The following is a 24,341-nucleotide window of genomic DNA, read 5'->3' as shown; positions in this document are numbered from 1 at the left end:
TGAGCTCTTGATGGGTGTATTTACCTGATCATTATATTCTTTTGTTTTGTGTTTAGGGCCACACCCGCGGCATATGGAGGTTCCCAGTCTAGGGGTTGAATTGGAGCTGTAGCCACCAGCCTATGCCACAGCCACAGCAAAGCAGGATCCGTGCCGCATCTGCGACTTACACCACAGCTCACGGCAATGCTGGATCTTTAACCCACTGAGCGAGGCCAGGGATCAAACCCACGTCCTTGTGGATGCTAGTCACGTTCGTTAGAGGCTGAGCCATGACAGGAACTCCATGATACTTTTTTCTTTGTATGTCCCAGGGAATGAGGTCTCTGATCAGTGGGGTTTTTTTTGGGGGGGTTGTATAATTCGGGGTTCTCAAATATGTTTGTGGCTGTATGACCTGTGACGCAGGTCTCTGATCTTTTTGGGTGTGTATCTGCCATGGTGTGAAGTCGCTGAGCTCTTTGTCGTTACATATCCCAAGGTGGGAGATCTCTGAAGTGTTGGGTGGTTTATTTCGCAGAACATCAGGTCTCCGATCTGTTTTTGTTTTTTTCTGTCTTTTTTTTTTTTTTGCCATTTCTTGGGCCGCTCCCGTGGCATATGGAGGTTCCCAGGCTAGGGGTCGAATCGGAGCTGTAGCTGCCAGCCTGCGCCACAGCCACAGCAACGCATTATCTGAGCCGTGTCTGCAACCTACACCACAGCTCTCGGCAACGCCGGATCCTCAACCCACTGAGCAAGGCCCGGGATCAAACCTGCAACCTCATGGTTCCTAGTCGGATTTGTTAACCACTGTGCCACGACGGGAACTCCTGTTTTTGTTTTTTTCTGATCTGTTTGTTGCTGTAGACTAGTATGCAAGTCTGTCTTCACTGGTGTATATCAAGGTCTGTTTGTGGGTGTATTTCCCAGGGTGTGAGGTCACTGATCTGTTGCTGGGTGTCTTAGAGTCAGAAGTCCCTGATCTGTTTTCCTGCGTAAGTTTCTGTAGGGAAGGTCTCTGATCTTTTCCGAACGTGTAGCAAGAGTTTGAGGTCTTTGGGAGTTCCCATCGTGGTTCAGTGGAAACGAATCTGACTAGCATCCATGAGGACGCGAGTTCCATCCCTGGCCTCGCTCAGGGGGTTTAAGGATCCGGCGTTGGCTTGAGCTGTGGTGTTGGTTGCAGATGCGGCTCAGATCTAGTGTGGCTGTGGCTGTGGCGCAGGCCGGCAGCTACAGCTCCGATTGGACCCCTAGTCTGGGAACCTCCATATGCCATGGGTGCAGCCCTACAAAAAAAAAAAAAAGTTTGAGGTCTTTCATCTCTTTATTGTTATAATTCCCAAGGGTGCTGACTTTCGGGTTAGTGGCTTTATGTCTGGAATTAGGTATTTGGATTGTTTGTGCAGTGTTGCAGGATGTGCGGTCTCCTATCTCTTTGTATGTGTGTTGGTCGCAGGTGTGAGCTTCTGTGGTATATTCACAAGAAGAGGAGGTCTCAGATATGTCTATGGGTGTCTGTCCCAGAATATCAGGTGACTGATTTGTTTGTGCATGTAGCTTCCAGAAATTGTGGCCGGTGATCTGCTCGTCACTATAATTACCAGTTGTGTGAGGTGTCTTTCATGGGGGTATGCCGAGAAAGTAAGGTCTCTGATGTGTTTGTGGGTTGTATGAACCCAGTTGTAAAGTTTTGTTTTGTTTGTGGGTGTATGTCTCAGTGTGTGAGGCCAGTGAGCTCTTTGGGGCAATAGGTCCCATGGTGTGAGGTCTCTGATCAGTTTGGGGGATTATTTACTGGTTTATGACCTTTCTAGGGTTATGACCTGTTTTTGAACCATACCCATGGTGCCAGACCAGGAATCAAACCTGAGCTTCCACAGCAACCTGAGCCACTGCAGTGGGATTTTTTTTTTTTTTTTTAGTCTTTTCAGGGGTGCACCTGTGGCATATGGAGGTTCCCAGGCTAGGGGTCAAATTGGAGCTGCAGCTGCCGACACCACAGCCACAGCAATGCCAGATCCTTAACCCACTTGAGCGAGTCCAGGAATCAAACCCTCATCCTTGTGCATACTAGTCAGATTCTTAACCCACTGAGCTACAACGGGAACTCCTGCAGTGGGATTCTCAATCCACGGCACCACAGCGGGAAGTCCTCGGATGTGTTTCTGCTGATAATGAACTTTCTGCTTTCTTTGGTTTTACTTCTACCAGAATAGGAAGTCTCTAACCTATTTAGTTATGAACTTCCAGGATGTGAGGTTTCAAAGGACTCATTGTGTATGTCCCTTGGCTTGAGTCCTCTGATCTCTTGTGAGTACCTGTCCTGTGCTCTGAGCTCTCTGATCTCTTTGTGGTCTGTGAAACAAGATAATTGTTCTGTGATCTGTTTCTGGCTCTTTTTCCTAATGCGTCTGGTCTCGGACTTGCCCGTGGGTGTACACTGTAGGACTGAAGGTGTCTGACCTACTTGTGGGGGTCTCCGATTGCATGTGGTCTCCGATGTTTTCTCGAGTATATCCCATGATGTGTGTCTCCTGACCTGCTTGTTGGTATATTTCTCAGAGGGTGAGGTCTCTGATTTCTCTGAAGGCACAAACTGCAGGCTTTGAGGTCTATGGTCTCTTTGTGGTTACATGTCCAGGTTGTGAGGTCTCTAATCTGTTTGTTGTGGTGTATCCCAGGATGTGAGCTCTTTGATGTATGTATGTGTGTGTGTGTGTGTGTGTGTGTGTGTGTGTGTGTGTGTGTTTGAATGTGTATCTAATAGTGTGAAGATTTGGATCTGTTTTCCGGTAAATGAACCAGATTAAAAGGACTTTGATGTGTTTGAGGGTGTTTCTTCAGGACGTGAGCTCTCTGATCTGTTTCTGAACATGGGTCCTAGCATGGTGGCAATGCCCAATCCTTAACCCACGGTGCCAGGCTGGGGTTCAAACCTGTGTCCCAGCGCTCCAGAGACGCTGCCGATTCCATTGCACCACAGTGGGAACTCCAAGATCTCAGAGGTCTTTGCGGATGTACGTCCCAGGAGTGAGTTCCCTGAGCTGTTGGAGGGTATACATCCGAGGGTGTTAGATCTCTGATGTTTTTGGTGTTAATTGCAAGCACGTGAGATTTCTTAAATTTTTTTTTTTTTTTTGCTTTTTTGTTTTAGGGCTGCATCGTGGCATTTGGAGTTTCCCAGTCTAGGAGTCTAATCAGAGCTACAGCTGCCAGTCACAGCCACAGCCACAGTAACACCACATCTGAGCCACGTCTGCAACCTACACCACAGCTCACGGCAACACCGGAGATCCTTAACCCACTGAGCAAGGTCAGGGATCGAACCTGCAACCTCATGATTCCTAGTAGGATTTGTTTCTGCTGCACCACAACAGGAACTCTCGAGATTTCTGATCCGGATGCTCAATCGTAACAGGGTGAGAGGTTTATTGTGTGTTCAAGTATTTCTGTTCAATGTATGAGATTTCTGAGCTCTTTGTGGGTGTATGTCTCGGGGTTGAGGCCTCTGATCTGTCTGCAGGTATGTGTCCCATCTCCGTGGGAATATGCCCCAGGAGGTCAAGTGTCTTTAATTACTCTGGGAGTATTTCCCAGGATAGGAGGTCTCTAGCATGCTGTGGGTTCTGACTGCTGTGTTTTTTTTCTTTTTCTTTTTCTTTTAGGACCGCACCTGTAGCATATGGAAGTTCCCAGGCTAGGGGTCGGATCGGAGATATAGCTGCCAGTCTGCACCACAGCCACAGCCACGGGGGATCCGAGCCGCATCTGCAACCTACACCACAGCTCACAGCAACACCAGATCCTTAACCCACTGAGCGAGGCCAGGGATCGAACCTGCGTCCTTGTGGATACTAGTCAGGTTCCTTTCCGCTGAGCCGCGATGGGAACTCCTGACTGCCGGGTTTGTGGTCTCTCAGCCATTTTTGGTTGTACTTCACGGATGAAGGCTCCAATTCGTTGGTGTGCCTATCACAGTATGCGAAGTTGTTTTTCGTTTTTGCTCTGTGTCCTTTGCTTGTTAGTCAAGAGGGCGAGGTCTCTCTCTTTGTGGGTATGTGTCTCAATTTGTGAGGCCTCAGACCTGTTTGTGCGTGTATGTCCCACAGTGTATGTCTCTCTGTTCTCTTCAGGTCTGTGTGTCTGATCACTTTCTAGATGTGTGACTCCGGAGGAGGGATGTGACCTATTTCCGGTGTATGTTCCAGGATTTTAGGCCTCTGAGCTTTTTGGGGGAGTGTGTTTTGTGATGTGAGGTCTCTAATTGTTTGCGCTTATCTCTCTGCTCTGCCAGCCTAAGGCCTCCTAAAGATGCCCACATCTTAATCCTTGGAAACTGAAGATGTGACCTTACATATTAAAAAGTACTTGGGGAGTTCCCGTCGTGGCTCAGTGGTTAATGAATCTGACTAGAAACCATGAGGTTGCAGGTTTGATCCCTGGCCTTGCTCAGTGGGTTAAGGATCTGGTGTTGCCATGAGCTGTGGTGTAGGTTGCAGACGCGGCTCGGATCCTGCGTGCTGTGGCTGTGGTGTAGGCTGGTGGCTACAGCTCCAATTCGACCCCTAGCCTGGGAACCTCCATATGCTACGGGAGCGGCCCAAGAAATGGTAAAAAGACAAAAAAAAAAAAAAAAAAATCTGGCAAAAAAAAAAAAAGTACTTGGGAGTTCCCGTTGGGGCTCAACAGGAATGAACCCGACTGGTATCCATGAAGACACATGTTCAATCCCTGGCCTCGCTCAGGGAGTCGAGGATCCGGTGTTGCCATGAGCTGTGGTGTAGGTTGCAGATGTGGCTCAGATCTGGCGTTGTTGTGGCTGAGGTATAGGCTGGCAGCTGTAGCTCCGATTCGACCCCTAGCCTGGGAACTTACCTATACCTCGTGAGCGGCCCTAAAAAGACAACAATGACAAAATAAAAGGTACTTGGCAGATGTGACTACATTAACATCTTGATGTGGGGAGATTTTTCTTAGGTTTTCTCGGTGGATCCAGTGTCATCACAAAGGCCCTGATATGAGGGGGACAGGACGGTTATTGTCAGGAATGCAAAGTAATGACACGAACCAGATCAGAGACAGTGACCTGATGGCGGAGATGTTGGTAGGTTGTGTTCCAGCTTGTGAACTCCTTGAGCTGTTGATGGGAGTATGTCCTAGGATATGACATTTCTAATTGTTTGTATATATGTCTGTAGTCGGACAAACAACAGGTCCCAGCAAAGGGCATATGACCAGGGAACCCTAGTTGGGAGGAGGTGTGACAAAGAAACCAGAAATCAAAGAGATTTCTGGAGTTTCCGTCGTGGCTCAGCGGAAACGAATCCAAGTAGGAACCATGAGGTTGCAGGTTTGATCCCTGGCCCCGTTCAGTGGGTTAAGGATCCAGCATTGCTGTGAGCTGTGGTGTAGGTCACAGATGCAGCTCGGATCCTGTGTTGCTGTGGCTGTGGCGTAGGTTGGCAGCTGTAGCTCCGATTCGACCCCTAAGCCTGGGAACCTCCATATGCTCCAGGTGCAGCCCTAAAATGACAAAAGACAAAAAAGCAAAAGAGATTTCTTTATTATTTTTTTTATTTTTATGGCCGCACCTGCAGCAAATGGGGTAGAAATGAAGCTGCAGCTTGCCAGCCTGTGTCACAGCCACAGAAAAGTGGGATCCGAGCCACATCTGCAACCTACACTTCTGCTTGTGGCAGCAACACTGGGTCCTTAACCCACTGAGCGAGGCTGGGGATGAAACCCAAATCCTCACGGAGACTATGTCAGGTCCTTAACCCACTGAGCCACAATGGGAACTCTGAGAACGGAGAGATTTGGATGTGAAGCACTTAGGCCTTTATAGATGTAGGAAGGGTCCACGGACCAAGAATGCAGGCAGCTCCAGAAACTGGAAAAGTCAAGAAAATGGATTCTCCGTGGAGTCTCCAGAAGGAAGACAGCTCTGTTTACACCTGATTTTGTATTGTAAGACCCATTTTCAGGAGTTCCCATTGTGGCTCAGTGGAAACGAATCTGATTAGGAACCATGAGGTTGCGGGTTCGATTCCTGGCCTCACTCAGTGGGTTAAGGATCTGGCTTTGCCATGAGCTGTGGTGTAGGTCGCAGACGCAGCTCGGATCCTGCGGATCCTGGGTTGCTGTGGCTGTGGTGTAGGCCAGCAGCTGTAGCTCTGATTCAACCCCTAGCCTGGGAACCTCCATATGCCATGGGTGCGGCCCTAAAAAGACAAAAGACACACATACACACACAAAATAAGACCCATTTTCAGGTTTCTGAGCCACACAAATATAATATAATGTAGAAATACGTGTTTTTCATGACACTAAGATTGTGGTGATTTGTTAGAACAGCAATAAGAAACGAAACACAAGAGTTCTCGCTGTGGCACAGCAGGTTAAGGATCCAACGTTGTCTCTGCCGTGGCTCGAGTTCAATCCCTGGCCTGACACAGTGGGTTAAGGATCCAGCACTGCCACAGCTGTGGTGTAGGTCACAGCTGTGGCTCGGATACAGTCCCTGGCCTGGGAACACTTATGTGCTGTGGGTGTGGTAAAAAAGAAAGAAATGAAATACAGTGTCCTGGGGAGTTCCCCATGTGGCTCAGTGGTAATGGACCCAACTAGTATCCATGAGGATACAGGTTCGATCCCTGCCTCGCTTAGTGGGTTGAGGATCTGGCATTGCCATGAATGAACTGTGGTGTAGGCTGCAGACGCAGCTCACATCTGGCATTGTTGTGGCTGTGGTGTACGCCGGGAGCTGTAGCTCTGATTCGACCCCTAGCATGGGAACTTCATATGCCATAGGCGTAGCCCTAAAAAGAAAAAAAAAAAAAAAGAAATACAGCGTCCCGGGTTGGGCTGTCTCTATCTGGCTGTCTGTCCATCTGAGGACGTGAACCCCACTGTGTTTGTGAGTGCATGTCTCTGATGGTGGCGGTCTCTGATCTGTGTGTGGGCGTGTGAACCAGGGGCGAGACGTCTCTGTTTGAGAGTGTGTGTCCCTCTAAAATCGTGGGCTCTGAGGTTTTCGTGGGTGTCTGTCTGTCTCAGGACCTGTGGGCTCTGGCTTGTCTGTGAGTCCACAGGTTCTGGGACATGAAGTCAGTCCACTGATGTTGTGTGTTTGTCTGGGAGACCTCTGAGGTGTGTGTGAGTTATGTCTAGGTTGGTAAGTCTTGGATGTTTCACAGGCTTTTTTTTTTGGGTTTTTTTTTTTTTTGGCTTTTTGGGGCGCACCCACGGCATATGGAGGTTCCCAGGCTAGGGGTCCAATCGGAGCTGTAGCCACCGGCCTTCGCCGCAGCCACAGCAATGTGGGATCTGAGCCGCATCTGTGACCCACACCACAGCTCCCGGCAATGCCAGATCCTTCACCCACTGAGCGAGGCCAGGGAATAGAACCTGTGTCCTCATGGATGCCAGTCAGATTCATTTCTGCTGAGCCACGATGGGAACTCCTAGGTGTGAGGTGTGAAGCTCATTATGAATGTATTTCACATGGCTTGAGGTCTCTGATCTTTTGGTGGGTCTGAGTCCCAAGATAGGAGCCCTCTAAACTCTTTGTGGATACTTTGTGAAGAGGTCAGGTGTAGAGTCAGCTTCAAGGCATGTTTCCTAGAATGTGAGATCCCTTCCTTGTGTGTGGGTGGGTGTTGCCAGACTCGAAATCTCTGATCTCTTTGCAGGGTATGTTTCGGGGTGTGAGGTCTTTCTTCTGCGTGTGGGTATATTTCTCAGATGAGGTCTCTCTTCTGTTTTTGCTTTTCTGTCACAGGATTTGAATTTCTGATCTCTCTGTGTATGTTTGTCCAAGAAGCGAGGGGTCTTCCATTTGGGGTTATATGTCCCCATTTGTGAGGCCCCAACCCTGTTTGTGGGCAGATGACACAGAACGTGTGCCTCACTTCTTTTTTTGGATGTACGGCCAAGGGTGGGAGGCTCTCCAATGTCTTTGGGATTGTAGGGCACAGAATGTGAGGGCTGTGAGCTGATTGTGGCTATACATATCAGGATGGGATTTTTTTTTTTTTTGTCATTTTGCCTTTTCTAGGGCCGCTTCCACAGCATGTGGAGGTTCCCAGGCTAGGGGTCCAATCGGAGCTGTAGCCGCCGGCCTACACCAGAGCCACAGCAACGCCAGATCCAAGCCACGTCTGTGACCTACACTACAGCTCATGGCAACACCGGATCCTTAACCCACTGAGCGAGGCCAGGGACCGAACCCGCAACCTCATGGTTCTTAGTCGGATTCTTTAACCACCACGCCACGACGGGAACTCCAGGATGGGATGTTTTAAATTGCTTGGGGTGGTATAGCTGGGGTTGGTGGAATAAAAGTCTCCAAAAAATATCCATGTCCTAATCTCTAGGAGAAGTTGAAAAGGCCTTTGTAAGAGTTCCCGCCGTGGCTCAGTGGAAACAAACCTGATTCGCATCCATGAGGATGCAGGTTCGATCCCTGGCCTCACTCAGTGGGTGAAGTATCTGGCATTGCTGTGAGCTGTGGTGTAGGCCACAGACATGGCTCGGATTTGGGGTGCCTGTGGCTGTGGTGTAGGCCGGCACCTATAGCGCTGATTCGACCCCTAGCCCAGGAACCTCTACATACCGCAGGTGCAGCCCTAAAAAGAGAAAAAGAAAAAAGAATGTATACATATGGGTAGGACTCAGTCACTTTGCTGTACAACAGAAATTGACATAACATTGTAAATCAAAACTATACTTTAAAAAAAGAGGTCCTTTGTAGATGCGATTGGAGTTCCCTGGTGGCTCAGTAGGTTAAGGATCTGGTTTATCACTGCTATGGCTTGGGTTGCTGCTGTGGCGCAGGTTCAGCCCATGGCCCTGGAAGTTCCATACGCTGCAGGTGTGGCCAAAAGAAAAACGTCCTTTGTAGTTGTGATTAAGCAAATCACCTTGAGATGGAGGAGATTATCCTGAATTTTTCAGGTGAGCAGAGTGTAATGACAAAAGTCCTTGCAGAAGGCAGGATAGTCAAAGAAGCAGATGTGATGACCAAAATAGAGATCAGAAAGAGATGTGAGGAGTTCCCGTTGTGGCGCAGTGGTTAACGAATCCGACTAGGAACCATGAGGTTGCGGGTTCGGTCCCTGCCCTTGCTCAGTGGGTTAACGATCTGGCGTTGCCGTGAACTGTGGTGTAGGTTGCAGACACGGCTCGGATCCTGAGTTGCTGTGGCTCTGGCGTAGGCCGGTGGCTACAGCTCCGATTCAACCCCTAGCCTGGGAACCTCCATATGCCGCGGGAGCGGCCCAAGAAATAGCAACAACAACAACAACAAAACAACAACAACAAAAAAAAAAAAAAAAAGAGATGTGAGAGCGAAACACTGCCAGTTTTGAAGATGGAGGAAGGGGCCAGGAGCTAAGGATTGCAGGCAGCTTTAGAAACTGGAAAAGACAGAGTTCCCATCATGGCTCAGGGGTTAACGAATCTGACTAGGAACCATTGAGGTTGTGGGTTCGATCCCTGACCTCGCTCAGTGGGTGAAGGATCCAGCGTTGCCGTGAGCTGTGGTGTAGGTCGCAGACACAGCTTGGATCTGGCGTTGCTGTGGCTGTGGTGTAGGCTGGTGGCTGCATCTCCGATTAGACCCCTAGACTGGGAACCTCCATGTGCTCCAGGAAAGACAGAAAGACAAAAAAAAAAAAAAAAAGAAACTGGAAAAGGCAAAAAAACATTTTCTCCCCTTGAGCCTCTAGGAGCAACGCAGCTCTGCCAACAACTTGAGATTAGCCCTTTAAAACCCAGTTTTGGCTTCTGATCTGTGGAAAAGTAAGAGAATACATTTGTGTTGTTTTATGACACTGAGATTGTGCCTTGTTACGGCGGTGATGGGAAATGAGCATGGTGGCCTGGGCTGTGATGCCCCTATCTGGCCATTCGTGCCCATCCCGGGATGTAAACGCCACAATGTATGAGTGTGTGCCTGCTGGTGAGGGTCTCCCATCTATGTGTGGGTGTATGGACCCTGTTGAGAGGTCTTTGAATGTTTGGGTGGGTGGGTGTCCTAGAGCTCGTCATCTTCTAGCTGTTTGTGGGGTTCTGTCCCCACACATTTTCTGTGCGTGTCCCAGGATGCGAGGTGTTTGAGTGGATTGGGGGCATTCTAGTATGTGCATTCTACTAAGTGAGGTCTCTGCGAGGTTTGTGGGTTGCATTCCAGGTTGTGAGGTCTTTGATCTGTTTGGGGGATATAGGAAGTTTCTTTCTTTTTCTTTCTTTTGCTTTTTGGGCCATACCTGCAGCCTATGGAGGTTCCCAGGCTAGGGGTCAAATCAGAGCTGCAGCTGCCAGCCTACACCACAGCCACTGCCACACCAGATCCAAGCCACATCTGCAAGTGACCCACACCGCAGCTCATGGCAACGCCGGATCCCCAACCCACTGATCGAGGCCAGGGATCAAACCCGAATCCTCATGGATACTAGCTGGATTCATTTCCACTGTGCCACGAAGGGACCTCCTAGGTTTCTGATTGGTTTGATCATATACCAGGATGTTAGGTCTCTGATTTATTTCGGTGTGTATGTCCAGGCTGTGTGGGGTTTCTGAGCTCTTTGTGGCTGTGGGTCCCTTGACTTGAGGCCTCTGATCTGGTCGCTGGTGAATGTCTTAGCACGTGAGCTGTCTGATCTGTTAATGGATCTGTGTTGCAAGATGTCAGGTCTCTGATCTGTTTCTGGTGTCGTCTTCACCCGCAAGGGCTCTGACTTGATTGTCGTTGTGCGTTGCAGGATTTGAGATCGCTGATCTATGTGTGGGTCTCAGGTGCCTCTGGGCTTCGCATTGTTTGTGGAATATATCCCAGGATGTGGACTTCCTGGTTGGTTTGTGATAGAGGACCCAGGGCTTGGGGTTTCCGATCTGTTTGTGGGTATATGTTGCAGAGTTTGAAGTCTGTGGGGGTTTTATGGCTTCACGTGCAGTGTGTGAGGTCTTGAATCTGTTTGTGGATGCTTATCCCAGGATTTCAGCTCCCTGATCTACTGGATGGAGTATGTCCTGTGGTGCGAGGCCTCTGAACTGTTTGTGTTTGAGGTCTCCGATCTGTTTGTGACTCCACTTCCAGGTTGTGATGTCTGAAGTCTCTTTGTTGGCATGTGTCTCAAGATGTGACTGCCCTCATGTATTTGTGGGTAGCATCTGATGGTGTCAACTATCTGATGTCTTCACTGGCCAGTGAATCAGAGTGGGAAGTTTCTTTTTTTTTTTTTTTGTCTTTTGTCTTTTTAGGGCTATGCCACAGCATATGGCAGTCCCCAGGCTAGGGGTCCAATTGGAGCTGCAGCCATCGGCCTACGCCAGAGCCACAGCAACTCGGGATCCAAGCCGCATCGGTGACCAACCCCACAGCTCACGGCAACGCCGGATCCTTCACCCACTGAGCGAGGCCAGGGATCGAACCCCGCAACCTCATGATTCCTAGTCGGATTCGTTTCTACTGCGCCACGATGGGAACTCCAGAGTGGGAAGTTTCTGATCTGCGTGAGGAGGTTCTCCTGAGGTCTGGGTTCTCTGGTCCATGTGCTTTCGACCCGCCTCAGGGAGTGTTCGGTCTCTGAACTCTCTGTGGGTGTTTACCCCAAGGATGTGCGTTCCCAGTTGTCAGATCTCTGGGGTTTAGGGAGGATACTTCCAAGCTCCCGAGATTTCTGCTCTGGTTGCTGATATATGTGTGTATCTGGGTCTATGTATTCGTATCTTTGTCTGGATCTATATATTTATCTGATCTGAAGGTGTCTATGTTCAGGCTGTGAGGTTAATGAACTCTCAGTGCGTCCTTTCCCTTTGTTTGAAACCTCTGACCTGTTTGGAAAGATGTCCCGGAATATAAGCTCTCTGATTTTTTTTTTTTTGGCCCCCTCTGGCACATGGAGTTCCCGGGCCAGGGATCAGATCCAAGCCGCAGGTGCAAGCTGGGTCTGGCCGGGGGGTGGAGTTTGCATCCTGGCGCTGCAGAGACACTTGTCGATCCTGTTATGCCACAGCGGAAACTCCTTTCTGACCTTTTGGGGGGGGGTGTGTTGGAAGATCTCAAGTCTATGATTGGTCTCCAGCTCTTCTTCTGTCCTAGCCTGTGAGGTCTCTGACTTGATGGTGGGTATGTGTTGCAGGATTTGAGGTCTCCGATTTGTTTGTGGGAATCTAGCTCAGGTAGTGAGGGCTCTGATCTGTTCGTGGATGTTTGTTTGGAGTTTCATGTTGCAAGATTTTTTTTTTTTTTATCTCCTCCACAGACTGCGGAAGTTCCCGGGCCAGGGAACCCGAGCCACAGCAGAGACACCATCAGATCTTTTCACCTCTAGGCCATCAGGGAACTTGATATTGCATGATTTGAGAGCTGTGATTGCTTTCATTTTTAAAATTTATTTTATTTTATGTTTTGTTTTTTTTTTAGGGCCACACCTATGGCATATAGAAGTTCCCAGGCTAGGGACTGAATTGGAGCTGCAGCTGCTGGCCTATGCCACAGTCACAGCCATGCCAGATCCTGAACCCAATGAGTGAGGCCAGGGATGGAACCTACATCCTCATGGATACTAGTCGGGTTCGTAACCCACTTAGCCATGATGGGAACTCTGAGTGATCTCTTTTTTTAAAAAATAATTCAATGAATTTTATTATATTTATAGTTGAATGACCATGATGTGATCTCTTTTTGGCGGTATTTCTCCCATAAGCTCTCTGATCTGTTTGTGAGTGTTTATCAGTGTGTGAGTGCCCCATCTCTTTGTGTGGGTTCATCAAGGGTGTGAGGTCCATTCAGTCTGCTGCTACATGTCCAAGTTTGTGGATTATGACCCGTTTGTGGGTTTATGTCTAAGAAGATGTTTCTGTCTGCAATTTGTGTCTGTGTGTCTCCCAGCTGGTGAGTTTAATGCCAAGTAATTGAGGACTCTGAGCATTTGGCGGGGGTAGGTGTTCTTTTTTTTTTTTTTTTTGTCTTTTTAGGGCTGCACCCCAGGCATATGGAAGTTCCCAGGCTAGGGGTTGAATCAGAGCTGCAGCTGCAGCCACAGCCACAGCAATCCGGGATCTGAGCCACGTCTGCGACCTACACCACAGCTCACAGCAATGCCAGATCCTTAACCCACTGAGTGAAGCCAGGGATTGAACCCACGACCTCATGGTTCCTAACCACTGAGCCACAACGGGAACTCTGTAGGTGTTCTTTTTTTTTTTTTTTGGGGGTTTTGATTTTTTTCCATTATAGCTGGTTTAGAGTGCTCTGTCAATTTTCTACTGTACAGCAAGGTGACCCAGTCACACATACATGTATACATTATTTTTTCTCACATTATCAGACTCCATCACAAGTGACCAGATAGAGTTCCCAGTGCTACACAGCAGGATCTCATGGCTTATCCATTACAAAGGCAGAGTCCCAGTCCATCCCACTCCCTCCCTCTCCCCCTTGGCAACCACCAGTCTGTTCTCCAAGTCCATGAGTTTCTCTTCTGTGGAGAGGTTCCTGTGTGCTATATATTAGATTCCACGTACAAGTGATATCATATGGTATTTGTCTTTCTCTTTCTGACTTAGGATGAGAGTCTCTAGTTCCATCCATGTTGCTGCAAATGGCATGATTGTGTTCTTTTTTGTTGTTGTTGTCAAATCTTTTTCTTTGCAGTTCTTAGCTAGCTGGGTATTCCACTGCACCACTGTTGATGTCATCTATGATGTCATGAGGGTGGCGGCCATCAAGATTGCATCCCACAGACTGAGCAGTCCCCAGCATCTCTTTAATGGTTCCAGAAAGCTCTCTAGCTAAAGAGCGGTGCCGCATCTGTCAGGCAATGTCGACAATCTCATCAAAAGTGATGTTTCCACTGTGCTTAATGTTTTTCCGCTTCTTTCTGTCTCTTGGCGGCTCCTTTAGAGCTTTGATGATCAGGGCAGAGGCAGAAGGTACCACCTCGATCTGGGCTTGTCTGTTCTGAATGGTCAGTTTCACTGTAATTCTCAGACCCTTCCAACCACCAGTTGCCTTGGCGATGTCATCACCAACCTTTTTTGGAGACAGACGCAAGGGGCCGATCCTGGGGGCCAGGGCAGATGTAGCACCGACTTCTCCACCGGTGCATCTCAGGTACACGACTTTGATCTCGGCCTGGTGGAGGTGGCTGGTGTCGGATGAACCCAGATTCGGGACGACTGAAGAAAGTTGCACCTTGGCGTCCTCCCGATTGTGTTCCTTTTTATGGCTGAGTCGTACGTACGTAGGTGTTCTCAAATGTGTGTCTCTCCGTTCTTTTTGGCTGTATGTTAGAGGGTGGGAGGTGTCTCATCTAATTGGAACTGTGAGACGCAGGGTGTGAGGTCTGTGAGCTGTTTGTGCATGTGTTTCTCTGGTGGCTGAAAAGCAGCCCCCCTAAGAGGTCCACTTGCTCATCCCTGGAACCTATGATTATGTTAATTTACCTGGAAAAGGGGGGCTTTGCAGGTATGATTAAGTTAAGCGTCCTGGGATTCCCTGGATCACCTGGGCCGGCCCGGTGTGATTGCAGGTGTCATGACATGGGGGAGGCACGAAGGCAAGAGTCAGAGAACGCTATGTAGCGACAGAAGCAGAGTCAGAAAAGGTGACTCACGACAGAAGCAGAGATCAAAGAGAGATGGAAAGATGAATACAGAGAGAGAGATTTGAAGATGAAACCCTGCTGACTTTGCAGACAGACGAGGGGGGTCACAAGCTAGGGAAAGGCAAGTGGCCAGTAGGAACTAGATTTTTTTTTTGTCTTTTTTTCTTTTTTTTTTTTTAAGGGCGACACTCACAGCATCTGGAGGTTCCCAGACTAGGGGTCCAATCAGAGCTATAGCTGCTGGCCTACACCACAGCCACAGCAATGCAGGATCCGAGCCGCGTCAGTGACCTACACTGCAGCTCACGGCAACACCAGATCCTTAACCCACGGAGCGAGGCCAGGGATTGAACTCGAGTCCTCATGGATACTAGTCAGGTTCATTAACCACTGAGCCTCAGCAGGAATTCCAGTAACTAGATTCTTCCTTAGGAACTCCAGAAGGAGGTCAGCTCTTGACTTTTACCCTGGGCCACTCCTTAGCCATCTTCTGATGCACAGAAATGTAAGAGAACAAATTTGTGTTTGTTTTATGGCAATAAGATTATGGTGGTTTGTTACAGCAGCAATTCCTGAGGAGATTAAAGGCCTGCGCTTTTAAGAAATGGAATAAGGAGTTCCAGCTGTGGCGCAGGGGGTTAGGGATCCAGCTTGTCTCTGTGGAGCCATAGGTTCTATCCCTGGCCCAGCACAGTGGGTTAAGGATCTGGTGGCAGCTGTGGCTAGAATTTGAACCTTGACTGGGGAACTTCCGTGTGCCATGGGTGCAGCCAAAAAAAGAAAAAGGAAATGGAATAAATGGGGCCTTCTTTTCAGAAAGAAAGAAAGGGGGGAGTTCCCATTATGGCTCATGAGGTTAACAACTTGACTAATCTCCATGAGGACACAGGTTCGATCCCTGCTCAGTGGGTTAAGGATCTGGCGTTGCCGCGAGCAGTGGTGTAGGTTGCAGATGCGGCTCAGATCCTGCATTGCCGTGGCTGTGGTGTAGACCGGCAGCTGCAGCTCTGATTGCACCCCTACCCTGGGGACTGCCATATGCCCCAGGTGTGGCCCTAAAAAGCAAAAAAAAAAAAAAAAGAAGAAGAAAGAAAGAAAGAATAAAAGAGAAAGAAAGGAGGGAGGGAGGGGGAGGGAGGGGAAAGAGAAATGATCACAGTGTCCCAAGCTGTCATGTCTCTCTCTGGCCTTCAGTGCACATCCCAGGCGTGAGCGCCACATTCTGTGAATGTGTGGGAGGTCTCTGATTTGTGCGCGGGTGTTGGAACCAAGATAGGAGGTCTCCGATCGCTTTGATGGTGTGTGTCCCAGAATGTGCGGTCCCAGCCATTTGCGGGTATATATCCTAGGAGAGGAGGTCTCTCTGATCCCTGGTCGGGTCCAGGTCCCAGGCTGTGAGTTCTCTGAACTGTTGGGGTGGAAGGATTCTGAACCCTTTGCGGGGACATTTCTCTGCGCTTGAAACCCCTGCTCTGTTTCTGGGTTTATGTCCCAGGATGTGAGAAGGCATCCCGATCGGTTCATGTGTCTTAGTCTCGGGACGTGCCGTCGCTGTTATGTTTGCTGGTGAGTGAAGCCAGGTCTATGTGCTGTGATGGGACTTCCCTCATCCGTGTGCGGCTACGTGTCCGATAGCGCGAGGGGCCTGATCTTTTCACTGGGAAATGAACAAGAGTGTGGAGTCTTTGATGTGTTTGATGGGAGTCACCCACGACTTGAGTTCTCTCATCTCTTTCTCAATGCACGTCGTAGGATTTCAGGGCTCTGATGTTTTGGGCATGCGCGCTGTTTGTGGTGTATATGTGTGTGTGTGTGTGTGTGTGTGTGTGTGTATGTATGTGTATATATATATTCATTCCAGGTTGTCAGATGGCTAATGTTTTATGGGAATATTTTAAGCTTTTTTTTTTTTTTTTTTTTTTTTTTGGCTTTTTAGGGCCGCACCTATGGCATATAAAGTTCCCAGGCTAGGGGTTGAATCGGAGCTGCAGCTGCCAGCCTACACCACAGCTCACAGCAATGCCGGATCCTGAACCCACCGAGCGAGGCCAGGGATTGAACCCGCATCCTCATGGATACTAGTTGGGTTCGTAAACACTGAGCCACAACGGGAACTCCATTTTAAACATTTTTTACTTGTTAGTTGGCATATATGCCACAAAGTGAGATTCTCATCTATTAAGGTCTATTGATATCGATATCTAGATAGATAGATAGGTAGGTAGATATGGATAGATATATTCAGGATATGAGATTTCTTTTCTTTTTTTCTTTTTCTTTTTTTTTTTTTTGCTTCTTCGGGCTGCACTCAAGGAGGCATATGGAGGTTGCCAGGCTAGGGGTGGAATCAGAGCTACAGCTGCCAGCCTATACCATACCACAGCCACTCCAGATCTGAGCTGCATCTGTGACCTACACCACAGCTCACAGCAATGCCGGATCCTTAACCCACTGAGCGAGGCCAGAGATCAAACCCACAACCTCATGGTTCCTCGTCGGATTCGTTTCCGCCAAGCCACGACGGGAACTCCCCTGAGATATGAGATTTCTGAGCTGGTGCTCGGTGTTTATTTCAGAATGTGAGGCCTCTGGTATTTTTTTTCTTTTTTGCCTGCCCCACAGCATAGAGAAGCTCCAAGGGCCAGGGTTCAGATCCAAGCCACGGTTGGGACCTACGCAGCCGCTAGGGCAATGCCAGATCCTTAACACATTATGCCAGGCCAGGGATTGGACCTGCGTCCGGGTGCTGCAGAGACGCTGCCCATCCCCATTTCACCACGTGGGAACTCCAGGCCTCTGATCTCGTTGTAGGCGCCTGTCCCAGGTTGCCAGCTCTCCCATGGGTGTGTTTCCATGCCCCTGGGGACTGTCGCTGGTTTCTGAGACGTGCTCTGTGGGTGTGCCTCCCAGGATCTGAGCTCTCTGATCTTGAGTCTGTGCGCCCCCAGGATTCCTGGTGTCTGTCTGTATCTGGGGATGTTAACCAGCACACAAGGTCCACGTTGGTTGGCTGGTTCACATTGCAGAATTGGAGGTCTCTAGTGTGGCTTGGGTTATATTTCTCAGATCTGTTGGTGTGTGTGTGTCACACATGAGTGGGTCACCTCCTTGGGTGTGTTTGTAAAAAGGGTCTGTTCTTGGAGTTCCCATCATAGCGCAGTGGAAATGAATCCAACTAGGAACCATGAGGTTGCGGGTTCTATCCCCGACCTCACTCAGTGGGTTAAGGATCTGGCATTGCCGTGAGCTGTGGTGTAGGCCAGCAGCTACAGCTCCGATTGGATCCCTAGCCTGGGAACCTCCGTATGCCATGGGCACAGCCCTAAAAAGCAAAAAAAAAAAGGGGGGGGTCTATTCTTTTTGGTGGCCTCTGAAGCACATGGAAGTTTCTGGGCCAGGGATGAAACCCATGCCACAGCAGTGACCCAAGCTGTGGCAGTGACAATGCCAGGTCCTCAACCGGCTGAGCCACAAGAGAACCCCATAAGGTCTATTCTATTTGGGGTTATATGTCCCAGTTTGTGAGGTCTCTGATATATGTGTGTGTCTCTGATGTGTGTGTGTGAGAGAGAAAGAGAGAGAAAGAGAAAGAAAAAGAAACAATATGTGGGCTTTTTTCTACTCTGGATGTCCCAGAGTCAGAGGTCTGGTCTGTTAGGGGGTCCTAGCATGTGGCTCTCTGACCTCTTTGTGAGTGTCTATCATAGCATGTCAGGTTTGGGAGGAGTGTCCCAGAGAGTGAGTTCTTTTATATCCTTGTGGATTTAACTCTTAGAGTGTGAGGACTCTTAGCGGTATTTGCTGAATGTTCCAGAATGTGCAGCTCTGTCATCTTTTGCACGTACGTCCCTGGGGTGGATGGTCTCTCACCTCTTTGGACTCTGATCTCCCTGGAAGGTCTCCGCGGGACTTCCGATGTTAATTCCCTCAGCGTTTCGTGGGCATATGTCCCAGGATGTGAGGTTTCCTTTCGTTTTTCTGCAGGGCTATTCTGTTTGGGCAAATAACGGATCATCCAATATGTCCTCACCCCATGCCTGGAACGTGTTGATATGTTGTTTTACCTGGAAAAGGGGACTTGGAAGGTATGTATTCATAAGCGTGCTGAGACTGGAGATGACCTAGGAGGATCCAGTATAATCCTAATGGGCTTTGTGACTGAAAGAGGATCAGAGAAGATGGAGTGACTGTGTCTGGTGAGACAGGGAGGGCCATGTGAGGACAGCAGGAAAGTCACAAAAGACAATGTGCTGGCAGTTCCCATCGTGGTGCAGCAGAAACAAAACCAACTAGTATCCATGAAGATGCAGGTTCGATCCCTGGCCTCGCTCAGTGGGTTAAGGATCCAGCGTTGCCGTGAGCTGTGGTGTAGGTCGCAGATGCAACTGCAGCTCCGATTCGACACCCCCCCCCCCGCCCTCCGCCGCCCCGGCAGCCTGGAAACCTCCATACGCCACAGGTGCAGCCCTAAAAAGCAAAACAAAAATAGAAAACAGTGATATGATGGCAGAAGCCCAGGTCAGGGAGAGAGCAAGCGGTGGGAAGCTACAGTGCTTGAATCCTCTGACCTCTTTGTGGGCTGGGCCCCATGATGTCACGTCTGCCATCTGGTGTATTTTCTGGATGTGTTTTTCAGCATATGGAGTATTGAACTTGACTGTGGATGGATGTTGCAGGATTTGAAGTCTTTGTTTTGTTTTGTTTGCTCCAGGCTGTGAGGTCTCTAGTCTTTTTGTCAGTTTACGTCCGAAAACCCAAGCCCCCCTGATCTCTTTGCGGGTGTGCAAGGACCCATCTCTTTCTCTGTGGGATTTGCATGTTGTTGGTTTTTTTTTTTTTTTTGTCTTTTGTCTTTTGTCTTTCTTCAGGGCTGCACCCGCAGCATATGGAGGTTCCCAGGCTAGGGGTCCAATCAGAGCTACAGCTGTCGGCCTACACCATAGCTCACGGCAACGCCGGGTCCTTGACCCACTGAGCAAGGCCAGGGATCAAACCTCATGGATGCTAGTTGGGTTCATTAACCCCTGAGCCATGACAGGAACTCCTGATTTGCACGTTTGATCTGTTTGGTGTCGCTCCAAAGATGTGACGTCTCTGAGGTGTTTGTGCGTGTATTTCCTGATATGTGATTGTGGCAGAGCTGTTTGTGGGCATCTATTCCAGAATACCTCTCCCTCTCCACTTTGTGTGTACACCTTGCTGCTGGTGGGAGGTCTTTGATCTGTGTGCGCTGTTTTTTCAGAAATTCAGGGCTTTCGGTGTAGTCACCGAATGTGAGGTCTCTGATTTGTTTGTTGTATGTTCCAGGAAGCAAGGTTTGTGAATGGTGTGTGGATGCGTTTTGCAGGATTTCATATCTGTGATCTATCTGAGGGTGTGTTCCTGGGATACGAGGTTTCTGATCTGTTTCTGTGTGTATTTCGCAGCAGGTGAGGTCCGGGAACAGTTCTGCCACTGTTATGTCCCAGGGTATGATGGCTTCCTGTGTGTCATCCAGAGTTTGAGATCTCTGATTTGTTTCTTGCCCTGTGTTCTAAGATGTGAAATCCCAAACTGTTCACCGGTATGTGTCCAAGGCTGTGTGGTCTTTGATCTTTTTGTGGATGTGTTTCCCAGGATCTTTCTTTCTTTCTTTCTTTCTTTCTTTCTTTCTTTCTTTCTTTCTTTCTTTCTTTCTTTCTTCCTTCCTTCCTTCCTTCCTTCCTTCCTTCCTTCCTTCCTTCCTTCCTTCCTTCCTTTCTTTCTTTCTTTCTTTCTTTCTTTCTTTCTTTCTTTCTTTCCGCCGTATGTGTGGCATATGGAAGTTCCTGGGCTAGGGGTCGAATTGGTGCTACAGCTGCTAACCTACACCACAGCCACAGAAATTCAGGATCCAAGTTGAGACTGTGACCAATGCCATAGCTTGCAGCAATGCAGGATCCTTAACCCACTGAGTGAGGCCAGGGATTGAACGCGCATTTTCATGAACACTATGTCGGGTTCTTAACCCACTGAACCACAAGAACTCCATCCCAGGATTTTAAAATACATTTCCTAGAATGTGCCTCCCTCTGGGCTTTTCTTTTCTTTTCTTTTCTTTTTTTTTTTTTTTTTTTTTTTGGCTTTTTAGGGCCATACCCGCAACATACAGAGGTTCTCAGGCTAGGGGTCCAATTGGAGCTACAGATGCCAGCCTACACCACAGCCACAGCAACACGGGATCCAAACCGTGTCTGTGACCTACACCACAGGTCTTGGCAACGCCAGATCCTTAACCTACTGAGCAAGGCCAGGGATCGAACCCGCAACCTCATGGTTCCTAGTCGGATTCGTTTTTGCTGCGCCACAACGGGAACTCCACCTCTGGGCTTTTTCGACGTATATCCCAGGGTGGGCAGTATCTGATCCCTTTGCAGGTGTACATCTGTGGTGTATGTTCTCTGTCTGATATTTTGTGTCTTACGGACTGAGGTCTCTCCTATGTCCTCAGACGTGAGTTCTCTGACCTCTTTGGGGATTTATGTCCCAGGAAGAGAGGTCTTTCATCTAGTCCTGTGTGTATTTCCAGTTTGCAAAGACTATTACCCATCTGTGGGTGTACGCCCAAGGATGTGAAGTCTCTCATCTACTTGAAGGTGCATGTCCCGGGGCGTCACATTTGTTTGTGGTTGTACTTCAAGACATGAGATACCTGGAGTTCCCGCTGTGGCACAGCGGGTTAAGGATCTGATATTATCTGCACCGCAACTCAGGTTGCTGTGGAGGCACAGGTTTGATTCCCCGCCCAGTGCAGTGGGTTAAGGATCCAACATTGCCACAGCTGTGGTATAGGTTGAGGCTGTGGCTTAGATTCAGTCCCTGGCCTGGAAACTCTGTATGCCTTGGATGGGGCCATAAAAATAAAAATTAAAAAAAAAAAAAGATGAGTTCCCGTTGTGGTGCACCGGAAATGAATCCGACTAGGAACCATGAGGTTGCAGGATCAATCCCTGGCCTTGCTCAATGGGTTAAGGATCTGCAATTGCCGTGAGCTGTGGTGTGGGTCGCAGACGCAGCTTGGACCTGGCGTTGCTGTGGCTGTGGTGTAGGCCAGCAGCTACATCTCCAATTAGACCCCTGGCCTGGGAACCTCCATGTGCCGCAGGTGTAGCCCTAAAAAGACAAAAGGGTCTCTTCCTGTATGTCCATCACCAGTGTCTCATCTGACTGGGGCTCTGTGTCCCAGGTTACAAGGTTTTGACCTGTCTTGCTTTGTCCCAGCATCTGAGATCTCCGAGCCATTTGGTATTTTTATCTCAGGATTTGAGCCTCTGGTCTCTTTGTGGGTATGGGTCCCTGGTGCATTCTTTGGGTTGTTTCCCAGGATCTGTGTGCTCTGATCTGTGTACAGGTGTCCTGGATGCTTTTTCTCTGAAATGCTTATGAGCATATATCTTGGCGCATGTGGTGTTTGATCTTTTTGTGACTATGTCACAGGATGTGAGGTCTGTTCTCTCAGGGCGTGTATTTCCTAGAATTTGAATTCTCTGAGCTGTTTTCGTGTATATGATCCAGGGTGTGAGGTTCCTGATCTGTTCAGGTGGGTATGTCCCACAATTTAAAGTCTCTGAATTACTCAATGTTCTATATACAGCGTACTTTCTTTGCACAGTATTTTAGGGGCTGTATCCTAGGTCTCAGAAGGACTTCTGAATCCTGGATTTGGGAGTTCTGAGCATTTTCGGGTCTACATTCCATGGGTGAGTTCACTGAGCTGTTTGGGTGACTGTCCTAGAGTATGTGGTACCTACGTTCTTTTGGCTTGAGAGTTCCAGGACCTGTTTGGGACATATTTTCAGATGCGAAGGCTCTTCTTTTCGGGAGGCCTCCTTCCTAGGGTGTGAGCTATCTGACTCATTTAGAGGTTTGTTCCAAGGTCAAGAGCTCTGAGATTTTATTTATTTTTTATTTTCTATTTTTTATTATTTCATTTTATTTATTTTATTATTTTATTTTCTATTTTTATTATTTCATTTTATTTATTTTCTTTTCTTATTTTACTATTTCATTTTATTTTCTATTTTTATTATTTCATTTTATTTATTTTCTTATTTTACTATTTCATTTTATTTTTATTTTATTTTATTTTATTTTTTTGTCTTTTTTGCCACTTCTTGGGCCATTCCTGCGGCATATGGAGGTTCCCGGGCTAGGGGTCGAATCGGAGCTGCAGCTGCCAGCCTATGCCAGAGCCATAGCAACGCAGGATCTGAGCCACGTCTGCGACCTACACCACAGCTCACGGCAACGCCGGAACCTTGACCCACTGAGCAAGGGCAGGGATCGAACCCTCAACCTCATGGTTCCTAGTCGGATTCGTTAACCACTGCGCCACGACGGTAACTCCTATTTTCTATTTTTTATTATTTCATTTTATTTATTTTATTTGTTGCCTTTCCTTTCATTTCCATTTTGGCTGTGCCTGCAGCATGTGGAAGGTCCCGGGCGTGGGATCAAACCCAAGCCACAGCATCGACCTGAGCTGCTGCAGTGACACCGCTGGATCCCTAACCTGCTGTGCCACAAGGGAACTCCTCTCTGAGCTTTTCATGGGGGAGGGGATGGGTGTGTACCGGTTAGTGCTGTTTCTGGGTTCTTTGCAGGTCTTGCTTCAGTGTGTGAAATCTCTCAACTCTGTGAACTGCTTAGAAATCTCTCTTTTCAGGTGGGAGGTGGCTGAGCCTTTTGGGCTCCACCTCTCTGAACTGTTTTGCGCCCATGTCCCGGGGGATGAGTTCTCTGTGATGCTGGGGGTTTTATTTTTCAGCGTGTTTGTTTTTCAGAGCAGTTTCAGAATCTTTTTCCAAAGTTTGAGGTCTTTCTCCTGCGTCAGGCCTCTGAGATGCTTCGCCCTCTGTGTCCCAGGGTGTGAGATCTCTGATCTTTGTACCCTGGGGTGGTGAGGTCCCTAACTGCGAGGGTGTGTTTCCAAGATTAAGGTCACTCCGCAGGGGTTAGGGCGAGGCTTGGTCCCAGGGTGCAAGGTCTCTGACTTCCTGGGGGGGGGGGTCTATTTCTGGGGTTGGAGGTCTCGGAGCGGTTCGGGGTTCTGTCACCGGCTTATGATGTCTCTTGGGTGTTTGTGGGTCTGTGTGCAGGTTGTTATGTTTCTGAGCTGGGTAGGGGTGGGGGGTCCTGTGTCTTAGGGCATAAGGTTTGTTAACTTCTGAGCCTTTTGGTGTCAGGTGTCTGCCTGCGAGGTGTCTGGCCTGTTTGTGGGTCTGCTTTCCAGGTTGTGAGGTGCATGAACTCTTTGAGGGGTTCTGTCCCATAAGGTGAGGTGTTTGAGTCACGTGGGCACCCGTAGCCAGGCTGTCCTATGTCAGAGTCGTTTTCGTGGCTGCCTCACTGGTTCGAAGTGGTCTGAGCTATTTGAGAGCCTTGCGTCCACCATGCGAGGTCCCCAAGCTGCTGTGGGTCTGTGTCCCAGGGGCGAGGATGGGAGGTTTCTGGGCTGTTTGGAGATCTGTGTCCACGAGGGTCAGGTGTCTGAAATCTTCCCAGAGATGGGTACCAGGTGGCAGTTCTGGGAGGGTTGTTTTTTTTTTTTTTTTTTTTTTTTTTTTTGTCTTTTCGCCTTTTCTAAGGGCGCTCCTGCAACATATGGAGGTTCCCAGATGAGGGGTCTAATCGGAGCTGTAGCCACCGGCCACAGCCACAGCCACGTGGGATCCGAGCCATGTCTACAACCTACACCACAGCTCATGTCATGCTGGATCCTTAATC

The 24,341-nt window shown here is 48.7% G+C and overlaps 1 pseudogene across 1 annotated transcript; it reads right to left on the bottom strand.

Moving 5' to 3' along the window:
• Positions 13,633 to 19,187, bottom strand: LOC110257674 (annotated as a pseudogene). Its single transcript, XR_002340610.1, has 2 exons — positions 19,166 to 19,187; positions 13,633 to 14,243 (listed from the first exon to the last, which is right to left on the bottom strand). The product of XR_002340610.1 is annotated as a 60S ribosomal protein L12 pseudogene (transcript).

This window comes from Sus scrofa, chromosome X, assembly GCF_000003025.6.
Source record: "Sus scrofa isolate TJ Tabasco breed Duroc chromosome X, Sscrofa11.1, whole genome shotgun sequence".
Classification (NCBI taxonomy): domain Eukaryota; kingdom Metazoa; phylum Chordata; class Mammalia; order Artiodactyla; family Suidae; genus Sus; species Sus scrofa.
Note: the sequence above shows the minus strand (reverse complement) of the source record. Positions and strands in the feature narration are given on the sequence as shown.